Source organism: Pristis pectinata, chromosome 24, assembly GCF_009764475.1.
Source record: "Pristis pectinata isolate sPriPec2 chromosome 24, sPriPec2.1.pri, whole genome shotgun sequence".
In the NCBI taxonomy this organism is placed as follows: Eukaryota; Metazoa; Chordata; class Chondrichthyes; order Rhinopristiformes; family Pristidae; genus Pristis; species Pristis pectinata.
In genome coordinates, this window is record NC_067428.1 from 24,304,860 (window position 1) to 24,318,199 (window position 13,340).

The following is a 13,340-nucleotide window of genomic DNA, read 5'->3' on the forward strand; positions in this document are numbered from 1 at the left end:
GCTTTAAACTCACCAGGGCCCAGCTTCCTGCCCTCCTTTTAAACTTGCCAGGGCTCCATTTCCAGTACTTTCTTTAAACTGACTGGGTTCACTGGAAAGATTATTTTACTACTGTGTAACATCTAAAAGTAAGTGAATTAAAAGCGCTTTGGGGTACTAATAGGAGTAATAATCAAGATGCCAGAAAATCCGCCATTTGACCTTCCCGCGTGTGGGCTTTCCTAGCCTGATGATGGAGAAGAAGGAGGGCCCCGCGCCATCTTGGATCGGGGCCTCTGATGACATTCACGATGTCGGGAGCCAGTTCGATGCCGGTGCTGGATTATTGGAGTTTTACCATATTACTCAAAGGATGGTGAAAGCAGATTTGTTGAATATTTTTAAGGCTGGTGTAGATGGATACTTGATAAGTGGAGGGGTAAAAGATTACCACAGGCACATGGGAATGCAGAGCTGAGGTTACAATCAGATCAGCCATGATGTCATTGAATAATGGAGCAGACTAGAGGGGCCGAGTGGCCTACTCCTATCCCTCATTTATATTTTGCATATTCATAAATTCGGGGAATGGTCATGATTTCATTTGACAACGGTACACACTGGGATAGAAGTCCTGTTGCCATTCTCTCAAACTTCCATTGGAGCAGTAGATTAGGGTAAATCTTAAAGAAATGGTATAAACAACAAAATTATTGATAAATTTTTAGCTATGCTTTCAGCACTTTGAAGGACCAACATACAACACCATCATCTATCGGATTGCTGAAATGATTTGCTCAATCCATGCCTTCCTAAGTTTAGCAGCGAGTAGGTGGAATGGCATTAAGGACAGGTCAAGACCTTGTCCCAAGGAAGTATGAAAAATAGGATGAGATGTTCTTGGCAGGCTGCTGACAGATGTTTTCAGAGAGGGATGGTGGTAACGCTATGGGTCTAGGCTCACAGGTCCAAATGATTGCATAAAGTCTGGTAGGAATTGGTAAAGAGGATAAAATGGCTATTGAGGTGACTCACCGTACCGGCAACGAACCGGCTCCTGACATTGCGAGCGTTGTTGGATGCCCTGATCCAAGATGGCGCAGGGCCCTCCTTCTTCTCCATCGTCGGGCTAGGAAAGCCCGCGCGTGGGAAGGTCAGTGACCTGCGTGTGACGTCAGTGCGGGACCTGTAACGCGGGTAGCGCCCCTGTTGTTCATTCGACTTCTGACTTCGAACAATCGACTCTGTGTCTTCCTTTCATAGTGTGTAGCTAGCCGCTACGTTGGTGACCCCGACGGGCCAAAACATTTTTGGACCCATGGTGTCTGCACAGCAAGAGGTACAGGCAGTAGCCCTTAAACTGCCCACCTTCTGGACTCTCAGGCCTCGTGTCTGGTTCGACCAGGCCAAGGCCCAGTTCCAGATTCGCTAGATCACCAGGGACGACACCAAGTACTACTACATGGTGAGCGCCCTTGACCAAGACACCGCAGCCCAGGTCGAGGACTTCATCCAGGCGCCCCCGGAGGAGGAGAAGTACAATAAGTTCAAGACCCTCCTTCTTGAGACTTTCGGCCTTTCCCGACGTGAACGGGCCTCCCGCCTCCTCCGCCTCGATGTGTTGGGTGACAGACCCCCCTCTGCGCTCATGAGCAAGATGTTGGCCCTGGCAGGTGGCCACAAACCCTGCCTGATGTTTGAGCAGGCCTTTCTGGAGCAGTTACCCGACGACATCCTGGCGGATGCCGATTTCAGTGACCCCTGGAAGGTGGCTGCCCGGGCGGATGTCCTTTGGCAGGCGAAAAAGGAGAGCGGGCATCTGTCGAGTGCATTGCCATGCCACGTACCCAGCGGCCCAGCAGGTCAGACCCGGCAATCGAACGCACCCCACCCGCCACCAGGTCTGAGACACCGACCGACCAATGGTGTTTCTACCACCAGCGGTGGGGCGCAGACGCCTGCTGGTGTCGGCCACCATGCAGGTTTCCGGGAAACGCCAGAACCAGCCACCGCTGATGGCTATGGCGGCTGGCCACCCGGATAGCCTCTTGCATGTGTGGGACAGGCGTTCCAGCCGTTGTTTCCTGGTGGATACCGGAGCTGAAGTCAGCATCATGCCTCCCAACAGCCATGAGACTTGCAATTGCACACCAGGACCTTTGGCATCGGTTTGGTGCACCTCCAGTTCAGCACCTGCAACTTTACTTGGAAATTCACCCTGGCCGCTGTTGCGCAACCACCCCTTGGGGGCCAGAGGAAGAACCTGCTGCGACGCTCAACCGGCTGCGCGAGTGGCTTGGAAACCTGGCCCCAATACCCACCTCGTGACACAGACAGGCCCCGACACGTATGCCGACTTCCCTCCGGGACTGTAAGTTTGTCTTTGTCAGGAGGGGCGCACACCGAACACCGCTGCAGCGGCCGTACGAAGGGCCATTCCGGGTTGTCAAGAACAATGGGTCTACGTTCGAATTGGACATTGGGGGGGGCGCGAGGAGGTTTTTACGATTGACCGGCTGAAGCCGGTTCATCTAGACTTGGACCAACCCGTAGTGGTCCAGTGAGTGCAATGCAGGGGCAGGCCACCCAGGTCATAGTTTATTTAATTCTGGTTTTCGCGACGGTATCGCCAGTTCTGGGGGGGGGGCTTATGTGGCGACCCACCATACTGGCATCGAACCGGCTCCCGACATCGCGAACATCGTCGGACCAAGATGGCGCAGGGCCCTCCTTCTTCTCCATCGTCGAGTAGGAAAGCCTGCGTGCGGGAAGGTCAGGTGACCCGCGCATGACATCAGCGCGGGAACTGTAGCGTGGGAAGCTTTCGGGTATTAAAGGTGCACCGCGCCCCTGTCATTCATTTGACTTCTGACTTCAAACAATCGACTCTGTGTCTTCATTTCATAGTGTGTAGCTAGCCGCTACACTATAATAAAGACTGATATATTTGCATACCTCTGCTCCAAGCAAAGAAGTTCACTGTAACTGTCACAAAATGTGTTTTACCTAGGCACTTTTAAGATTTCCTACCTTGTCCAACAGGTGTCCCACATGGCACATAGTATTCTGTATTGAAAATAACAAAACATTATGATTACTTCTGATCTTGGGGCATTCTACAGAACATGTGCTGACTAATTTGTTCCATTGGGGGGCAAGGGATACAGGTCGTTGTGCATGGCTGTTCATTGACAGAGGTAAAATTGGACCTGGGTTGTACCCATTTTATGGGAGCAAAATGGGTACAATAAAGGTCTTTCAAAGTAAAATGATTTCTGCTCACCACCTAATTGGTCAATTTGGTCAGGCAGTCTCAGGTATGTGTGGAGTATCAAGAGTCCACTCCCAGTGTATGGTATTAAAAGTCTGCAGTCAACTGAATGGTCATATTGGGTTCAACAAATTTATCGAGGCACAGAGAACGAAAAGATAGGATTTCCATTTCGATTGTGTGTGCCTTTCTGTCTGCTCTCCTAGAGTTTACAGGCGGTCTGACCTGCTGTCAAACAGCAGAGATAGTCACACAATGTTGATATGGAATATTTTGCCACCCTCTTCAGCCAATCAGAAAACCAAAAGGGCTGGACAATCCAAGAGATCATAAGTTGCTACAATTTGCAGCTCCCAGGCTCCTGACACTTACTGCCCATTACACCCTGAGTTAGCCTCTCATGGCCTTGAACATCTTTGAAAATTTTAAATCTAAAGCTAGATATTTCACCTTTTCAAAAATGTACTTTTAAAAGAGTTTAATAAAAGAGAAATTTTAAATAAAAGCAAAATAATACATGGATAGATCATTGACTTTAAAAGTTATCTCTGTTTCTCTCTCACAGATTCTGCCTGACCTGCTGAGTTTCTCCAGAATGTTCTGTTTTTATTTTGAATTTTACAGTAGAAATATGCAGAAACACTTAGACTCAGATATACAGTTGTAAAATGTACATGAAGATGTCTTGTGAAACATACCGGTATTCCTGAATATTTTTTTCTTGCCTTTATGATTTGATTGTCTGTCAAAAGATGGCACATCTTTTAGTAGATAAAACTGACTTCGTCAACAAATATAATCAGTCAGACATTGCCTTAAAAAAACATTAAGTGATCATGACAAAAATTTAATGCACTTGCATGGCACATTGAGTATTTTAAAACGAATGTTACCCTGAATGTTTTTTCACTGTACCTCAGTACAAGTGACAATAATAAACCAATACCAACACCCTATTTACTTTAACATTTTGGCAAAACAGTAACTGAGGATACAGGTTGAATGTGCATTTGCCACAATCACTGGCAATATTCTCAAAACTAATTTATTCATGGCAAATGGAGACACAAGATTGTAGATGCTGTAATCTGGAGCAAAAAACAAACTGCTGGAAAAACTCAGCAGGTCAGGCAGCATCTGTGGAGGAAGAGGGATGTTTCACATTTCAGGACTGATGCAGGGTCTCGATCTGAAACGTTGACCATCCCTCTGCCTCCACAGATGCTGCCTGACCTACTGAGTTCCTCCTGCAGTTTGTTTTTACACTAAGCAATTGTTATTTTAATCAATTGATTTATACATTGCGAGTGAACGAAGTCGGTTTCGTGATATCACTGGTATCTACTGGTGCCCCAGATGCCAATTCTCCATTTTCATCCTTCACTCTTTCGCTACACCCAAATCAGAATTCCTTTGTCAGTAATGCGATTAATTGAAAAGCACGTAAACTCAGTGCCCATTTTCTTTTATCCCTCCAGGCTCTCTTCTGAACAGAAGCATCCAAGTTGACTGGACATTCTGTATGAGAGAAAATTCTCCATGTATAGACAGTGTGGGTTGGCATACCTCTCTGTCACGAGGGGCTTCATATTCAGATGTGATTCCTTACTCATCAGATGTGTATAATGTGTATAATGAGGTGATTTCTAGACCTAAGCCCATCATTTTGCTTCACACTTTTCCCCCTTTTTATTTAACTACTTTCCTCTTCCTAAGTTCCCCTCTTCCTATTTTTCCATTCCCTCCATCCATTTCTGTTATCCTGCTGCGTCCCAGGTTTGCCTCCCTCATAGATAAGCCCACAGCTTTCCTCACTTGACATCCTTCGATGCATTCATTGCCGCATCCTTTCAAGCAGCAACCACAACCTACACCCTTGCCATTCACCCACCCATCTCACCAGCCATGGGTCTGCCACCACCACTCCTCATCCCCACATTCTTCATAAAGTTCATTATCTTTGAACCTTTACAATCTGTGACACATCATGAATGATTGCATTGACACAGGGTGCAGATTTAAATGGACATGGTTAATGGTTTACCTCCAAATCTGGACCACATAAAAGTCTAAGGAGACCTAATCTGAACTGCCACTAGCCCTCAGTATTCCAGGATTACCTTAGAATACAAAGAAAACACCAACCTTGCTTATTCTGCTGCAAACTTCCTTCTTAGACTCTGCTCCCATCTCCTCCATCCTCACTGCTAATAAACAGGAGGAACAGTCTATGCACCAACCAAGTCATTATAGTGGATCAGTAACAGTGACACATGGTTTGCCCCATGTCACTCTTACTGGTCAACCAAAATAGCTTGGTTAATGTCAATGTCACTATTAGAACACCACTAAGATACCAAAGAAACACCTTAAAGCCAATCAAACTAAAAAGAAGCCAAAGTAAGCAGTAAAGTCCCAACAAAAGCAAAGGGAATCTTTCCAAATAAACCACAATGTTAGCAGTGGCTATAAGATATTCTTTATCCTGAGACACTCAATATAGAAATACTAGGAATTGGACGATTGCTGAGGAATACCTGAAGCCTTATACTGTGAAAAGAAATAGTCGCTCACCAGTCTTCATTCACTTTGTCACAGAATAGATTTTACTATATCCATTGAACCCATTTCTTTTTTTACCAAGAAATGAAATTAAAATTGGGAAGATTTACTAGAATGTTGCCGGGTCTTCAGGAGTTGAGTTACAGGGAAAGATTGAACAGGTTAGGACCTTATTCCTTGGAGCGTAGAAGAATGAGGGGAGATTTGATAGAGGTTTACAAAATTATGAGGGGTATAGACAGAATAAATGCGAGTAGGCTCTTTCCACCTAGGTTAGGAGAGATAAGTGTGAGAGGACATGGCTTTAGGGTGAAGGGGGAAAGGTTTAGGGGAAACATTAGGGGGAACTTCTTCACTCAGAGAGTGGTGGGAGTGTGGAACGGGCTGCCATCTGATGTGGTAAATGAAGACTCACTCTTAAGTTTTAAGAATCAATTGGATAGATACATGGACAGGAGAGGTCTGGAGGGTTATCAACTGGGTGCAGGTAAATGGGATCAGCGGAATAAAGTTTTGGCACAGACTAGAAGGGCCGAATGACCTGTTTTCTGTGCTATAGTGTTCTATGGTTCTATGAAATTAAAATCACAGTCATAGAAAGATACAGCACGGATACAAGTCTTAAGGCTACTGAGTCCACACTGACCATTGACCCCTATTTACACTAATCCTACATCAATGCCATTTCTTTTGTTCTCCCCACATTCTGATCAACTTCCCCCATATTCTCCACTAGGGTGATTTACAGTGGCTAATTAACCTACCGACCCACACATCTTTGGAATGTGGGAGGAAACCAGAGCACTTTCGGGGAAACCCATGCAGTGACAGGGAGAACATGCAAACTCCATGCAGACGGTGCCCAAGATCAGGACTGAAACTGATTCACAGTGATGCTCCAGTCAGAGTGCTAAAACCACGGTTGTCAACGTCCCTTTGAATGACTTAATTTTTAATAGTTACAGAGTCATAGAGCAACACGTCACGGATACAGGCCCTTTGGCCCAACAAGTCCATGCTGACCACGGTGCCCACCCAGCTAGTCCCAGTTTCCAGCGTCTGGCCCATATCCCTCTAAGCCCTGCCTCTCCATGTACCTATCCAAGTGCTTCTTAAATGATACTATTGTACCTGCCTCCACCACTTCCTGTGGCAGCTCGTTCCTTATACTCTCCATCCTCTGCGTGAAAACGTTGCCCCTCAGGTCCCTTTTAAATTTTTCCCCTCTCATCCTAAATCTATGCCCCCTAGTTTTGGACTCTCCTACCCTGGGGAAAAGACTGTTATAATCTGCCTTATCTAAGCCTCTCATAATTTTAAACATTTCTATAAGGTTGCCCCTCATTCTTCTATGTTCCAAGGAATAAAGACCTAGCCTGGCCAACCTCTCCTTATAACTCAGGCCCTCTAGTCCTGGCAACATCCTCGTGAATCTTTTCTGCACTCTTTCCAGTTTAGCCACATCTTTCCTATAACAGGGTGATCAAAACTGTACACAGTACTCCAAGTGCAGGCTCACGAATGACTTATACAACTGCAACATAATGTCCCAACTCCTATACTCAGTGCCCTGACTGATGAAGGCCAGTGTGCTAAACACCTTTTTCACCACCCTGTCTACCTGTGACGCTGCTTTCAACAAACTATGCACTTGTACACCTAGGTCCTTCTGTTCTGTTACATTCCCTAGTGCCCTACCATTCATAGTATAAGTCCTATGCAGGTTTGACTTTCCAAAATGCATCACCTCACACTTTGCCAAATCCCTTTGCCAAAGCTTCAAGCTGTTTATATTCTCAATGCTGTGTCAGTTTATCTGATTTCCATCATATGGCAACCATTTATGATGAAAGGAAAGTCAATGTGTCCCAAAATGTAGTGGGATAAATATACAGATGGTTTTCTTATAGTGATTGACAAATTGAATGATGCTTCTGAAACTTATCTTGGACATGGTAGGACATAAGTTCACAGCACAATAAAGTAAATAGAAAATGCAGGTTAATTATTATGGGTGCTGAATTCGGGAAACGTTGAAGATCCACTCTGGAACTATCAGATTGTGGCGTTGTGGATGATGCATTACTATAATCTATCACTTATCGCTGATAAAGAGCCTAACTTTGTTTTTCGTGTGGCTCCACAGTTCTAGTGCGATTAATTGTTGCAACATGTAAGAACAGAGATGGTTGCTTTCTGTGCGAGAAATGAAACAAAAAAGCAGAATAATTCGTATAGAGTCCCAGCCTAAATTTCAGACGACCATGCAATCGTTCCTTTTCATCTTAAATGCATGCAGAACCTTTTTTTTGTACTGAAGGGAGGAAGGGATGTTGTATTTTATTTATCCTACCCATCGCCGGTCTCCGGGCAAACTTGGCCATCGCTTTTATTGTCCATTGGGGCTGTTGGAGTGAGCGCAAGAAACGCACTGACTGAAAGGCAGCCTGGATGGATTTATGCTGCAGCCACGTTCATTCCCGTCCGCCGCCTCTTGGTGACTGATGCAGGGCGGTGCGCTCATCACTGATGTTGCATAGATAGGCTGCCTAGCAACAGGAAGACGCACTGGGCTTGTTGCCAGGCAGTGGACCCTGGAAAGGACGTCACGTCAAATTTAATCGGCCAATAAATGTTTCGCTTGCAGCATCACAGATGGATGGGGTTGAGCTGCATGTTTGGGGAGTCATAAATGGTCAGGTAAAGCCTACTGCAGATGTTTCCAGATGAGTTATAACAACAATCGAATACTAAGCATGTAAGATTAACTAACAGGCAATTTTCTGCGTACAGTTGCAAATGAAAGAAAGAACAAGACAGATTGCGGGTCTTTCCTGAGCTGGCGTTTCCTCAAAGATCTTTCATCCCAGGAAATGCAGAGGCCAATTTGTTCACAGACAGAAAATTCACAATCAACCATATTTTCATTAAACACATTATGTTGTTTATTAACTTGCACGCCAACTTTCAAAGAATTGTGTTTCTGAACCTCTAAGGCATTCATCTATTTGAGTTCATAGTATTTGTTTTTTTTCATACTTATCCATACTAAATAGAATCTTTCAGCATTTTCAATTCTTTTTACCTTGTCCACAGCTCCCCAAAATCTTTAATTAGCCTGCTTAATCGAGCTTGCCAACTTTTTTTTAGGATTCTGCCCTCTAGGCTTAATTATAAACTTGCCCTATCTGTCTATAAATGTACACTTAATGTTATATACCTGGAACAAAAGTGGAGTCAGCACTGATCCCCAGAGTCCCTCATTTCCAAACCTTCTCCAGTCTGTTTATCTTAAGCCTTTATTCCTTGCACGCCAACCAGACGTCCAAACATAATGCCTGCATTTGTGTATCAAATTTCTTGAAACTTTTATCAATTACTTCCTGAAAATCCATAAGCAGATGCTTCTTCAAAAAGCTCAATCACATTTCTTAAAAACTGCTTGCTGAATTTATCATGGATTTCCTCAATTGATTCATCTACTTCTTAATTCTCATTAACTTTATCTGGTATTAGATTATTTGGACTAGTCTTCCGTTCCGTACTTTGCACACTCTCCAATCCCATTTTGAAATTATTCGGGGTAAAGGAAGAAGTTAAAACACTTGGTCGCAGTCTCACCTATTTCCCACCTCACACTCAGCATCAGAACCCAATAATCTGAAGCTCTGCTAATGTATTGATGACAATTATTTTTGATAAATGCATAAACATTTCCTATGATTTTGTTTTCGTCTTTTCTTAGAAGGCCATTCAGCCCAGTGAGTATATGCCAGCAATTGAAGTGTTCCCATTTGCCTCATCCCCTGCCTATTTCACTGTAATCTAATCTCTCTCACATGCCCATCAATTTCCCCTAGTTTTCCTACCACCAACTGACATTAGGGGCAATTAACAGCAACCAATTAACCTACCAGTACATTTTTGGGATGTGGGGGGCGGGGGGCAACTGGAGGGGCCAGAGGAAACCCATACAGTCACAGGGAGAACATGCACATAAACAGCACTGGAGGTCAGGATTGAAAATGGGTTCCTGAAGTTGTGTAGCAGCATCACTAACTACTGGGCCACTGTGCCACCCATAGTAAGTTTTATGATGGAATCGAGAGGAATGCACTTGAACTTGCTGCCATTAAATCTACACATTATAACATCAGCCCTTCAAAGAACTATATTGACAAAAATTTCTAAATTGGCCATCTGTGAAATTACACGTCATATGGTTTTAGAAAAATGCATTTACTTTTTGAGGTATTACCCAACCAAGCATTTTTTAAAAACTAGCAGAGACTGTTAACAGGATAATTCCAATTAAGCTAATTTAAAAAAGATATTTTAGACAAGATTATTATAGAAAACAACTTCTAAAAGACTGTTGGACAGGTATGTGGATAGGAAAGGTTTAGGAGGATATGGGCCAAATGGGGCCAGCTTGGATGGGTATCTTGGTTGACATGGACCATAGAAACATAGAAAACCTACAGCTACAGCACAATTCAGGCCCTTCAGCCCACAAAGCTGTGCTGAACATGTCCCTACCTTAGAAATTACTAGGCTTACCCACAGCCCTCTATTATTCTCAGCTCCATGTACCTATCCAGAAGTCTCTTAAAAGACCCTATTGTATCAGCCTCCACCACCATTGCTGGCAGCCCATTCCACACACTCACCACTCTCTGAGTAAAAAACTTACCCCTGACATCTCCTCTATACCTACTCCCCAGCACCTTAAACCTATGTCCTCTTGTGGCCACCATTTCAGCCCTGGGGAAAAGCCTCTGACTATCTACCCGATCAATCCTGCTCATCATCTTATACACCTCTATCAGGTCCCCCCTCATCCTCCGTTGCTCCAAGGAGAAAAGGCCAGGTTCCCTCAACCTGCTTTCATAAGGCATGCTCTGCATTCCAGGCAGCATCCTTGTAAATCTCCTCTGCACCCTTTTAATGGATGAACACAGATGGGAGAAAGGGATGGAAGGGTTGGGCTGAAGGCCCTGTTTCCACACTATATGACTCTAAAATGATTATCCTTTGTCATGTAACACAGGCAGCACAGTGGCGCAGCAGATAGTGCCATTGTTTCACAGTTCCAGTGAGCAAGATTTGAGATTTTTCCCTGTGACCACTTGCCCAGAGTGCTCCATTTCCCTCCCATGTATGAAAAGGGTGGTAAATTAATTAACAACTGTAAATTACCCTTGGTGTAGGTAGGTAGTAGGAACTGATGGGCATGTGAGAAAGTTATTTTGAACTGTAACCACTGTTGTTATGCATTTTAACAACTATTGATGTTTTATCATTTTTCAGTGTATTTATTATTTCTATCAATGTTAACTTTTCTCTCCTTTTCATTTACAATTCCTAAAAGCCAGGAGTTGACCACATTTGTGATCATCTTTTTGCCCCAGGAGCTGAGATCTGGAATCTACCCATCTGAGAATCATAGACAACTAATCCTTGTCAAACATGACTGAGGCAACAACTTGTTCACCAGCAATTTTAATCTAAATAATTTTAGTCCAAATAACTGGGGCATAAAGAGTTAAAGACATACGTCCAGAATATCCCAAAGTTTTTTTAAAATCAGAAACAGTATAAGTTGAAAAAAAATACTGTGCAGGCAAAATGCTGACAGCTTTCCTGTAACTAAACCCGTCAAGATAAAGTGCGAAGAGTCTGCTTAAAATACACAGTAAGTACAAATAAGATTGACATTTGAGATTAGTTTTACAACTGAGTTGAAGCATAATAACTGTGGCAGTTTTGTCAAAACTACTGTCAGGATAATTGCTGTGGCAGTGTGAGAACTTGGTGAACAATCATCTCTGGAGACTGTGATTGAGTGTGGGGGCTGGAGATTACCTGAGGCTGACTCATGAGTGATACACACCCAACAACTGATAAATGTGTCTTGGCTGAGGTGAGAGGCAATAGCAATAGGTCATAGGGCCAGATAACTGAGCAATTCTATCACTGAGCGGGGAAGAGATGTCACCCCTCACTGAAGGAATTTTTAACCCATCACATTACCATGAAAGGAAACAATTCAAAGGGACTGATGGGTTGTGAGGAAAAAGTATTGGAAATAGGGAATTAAGGCAAAGTAAAGAAGGTATAAAGAATTTAGGATAATGATCCGAAAAGACCCATGAATTTCTATTTAATTTTCCAATAGTGGTTGTTGACGAGAAAGCCTTCATAATTTGGATGCTCAATCTCGCAAGGATACATCACTTACACAAGTTATACCAATATGTAATCAAATAATAATTTACCTTCCAATCACAGCTCATCCTACAGATTAAACTGCTTAGTAAGTCTATTAATAAGTCATTACTACACAATTTTGACACTGATTTTATCATTGTAAATTGTTCATAAATTCAAATTCAATTCTTCACCTTATTTTGAATTATACCCTCCTGAGACATTATTTGTAAAATCAGGTACAAAATCATCATAAAAATGTATTCAAATGAGAAGTCTGATGAGTTTTAATCTGATTTGGAATCAGATAATTGGCAACAGAGCAGATTTGCATTGTGTCATGGATCTTTAATATCCATATGAGCATCAAATTGGTCTTTTTGAAGGTCAGCATTTCCAACATTACAGCACTCAGTAAACTATTGGACTGTTAACCCTGATTATGTGGTAATGACCTGGAGTCAGACTAGTGGTAAAGAAAGCGAGTGCTATGTTGGCATTCATTTCGAGAGGTATAGTGTATAAAAGTAAGGAAGTGTTAATGAGGCTCTACGGGGCACTAGTGAGGCCTCATTTGGAATATTGTGCGCCGTTTTGGGCCCCACATCTTAGGAAGGATGTGTTGACGTTGAAGAGGGTTCAGAGGAGATTTACGAGGATGATTCCAGGAATGAAAGGGCTTACGTATGAGGAGCGTTTGTCGGCTCTTGGACTGTACTCGCTGGAGTACAGAAGAATGAGAGGGGACCTCATAGCGACATTTAAAATATTGATAGGAAAGGACAGAGTAAATGTGGCTAGGCTGTTTCCCTTGGTGGGTGAGTCCAGGACCAGAGGGCACAATCTTAGAATTAGAGGGTACAGTTTCAAAACAGAGATGAGGAAAAATTTCTTTAGCCAGAGGGTGGTGAATTTGTGGAACTCCTTGCCACATACAGCAGTGGAAGCCAGATCAGTGGGGGCGTTCAAGGAGGAGATAGATAGATATCTAAATAGTCAGGATATCAAGGGATATGGGGATAAAGCCGGTAATTGGGATTAGAATAGTTTTTTTTTCTTCTTCTTCTTCTTCTTCTTCCCCCATTCCCCATTTCTCATTTCTATTTCCCTTTCCTTGGAGCAGACTCGATGGGCTGAATGGCCTGCTTCTGCTCCCTTGTCTTGTGATCTTGTGTGATCTAGAGTCTACATCCTTCTGATTTACGGGTGAGAATGCCTCAAAGTGGCTGAAAGCATTAAAAAGGGCATTGTATCCAAGGATGAATATGGACACCTTAAACATCCATCTTACACAGTAGAAGGAATGCAGGGTGATACC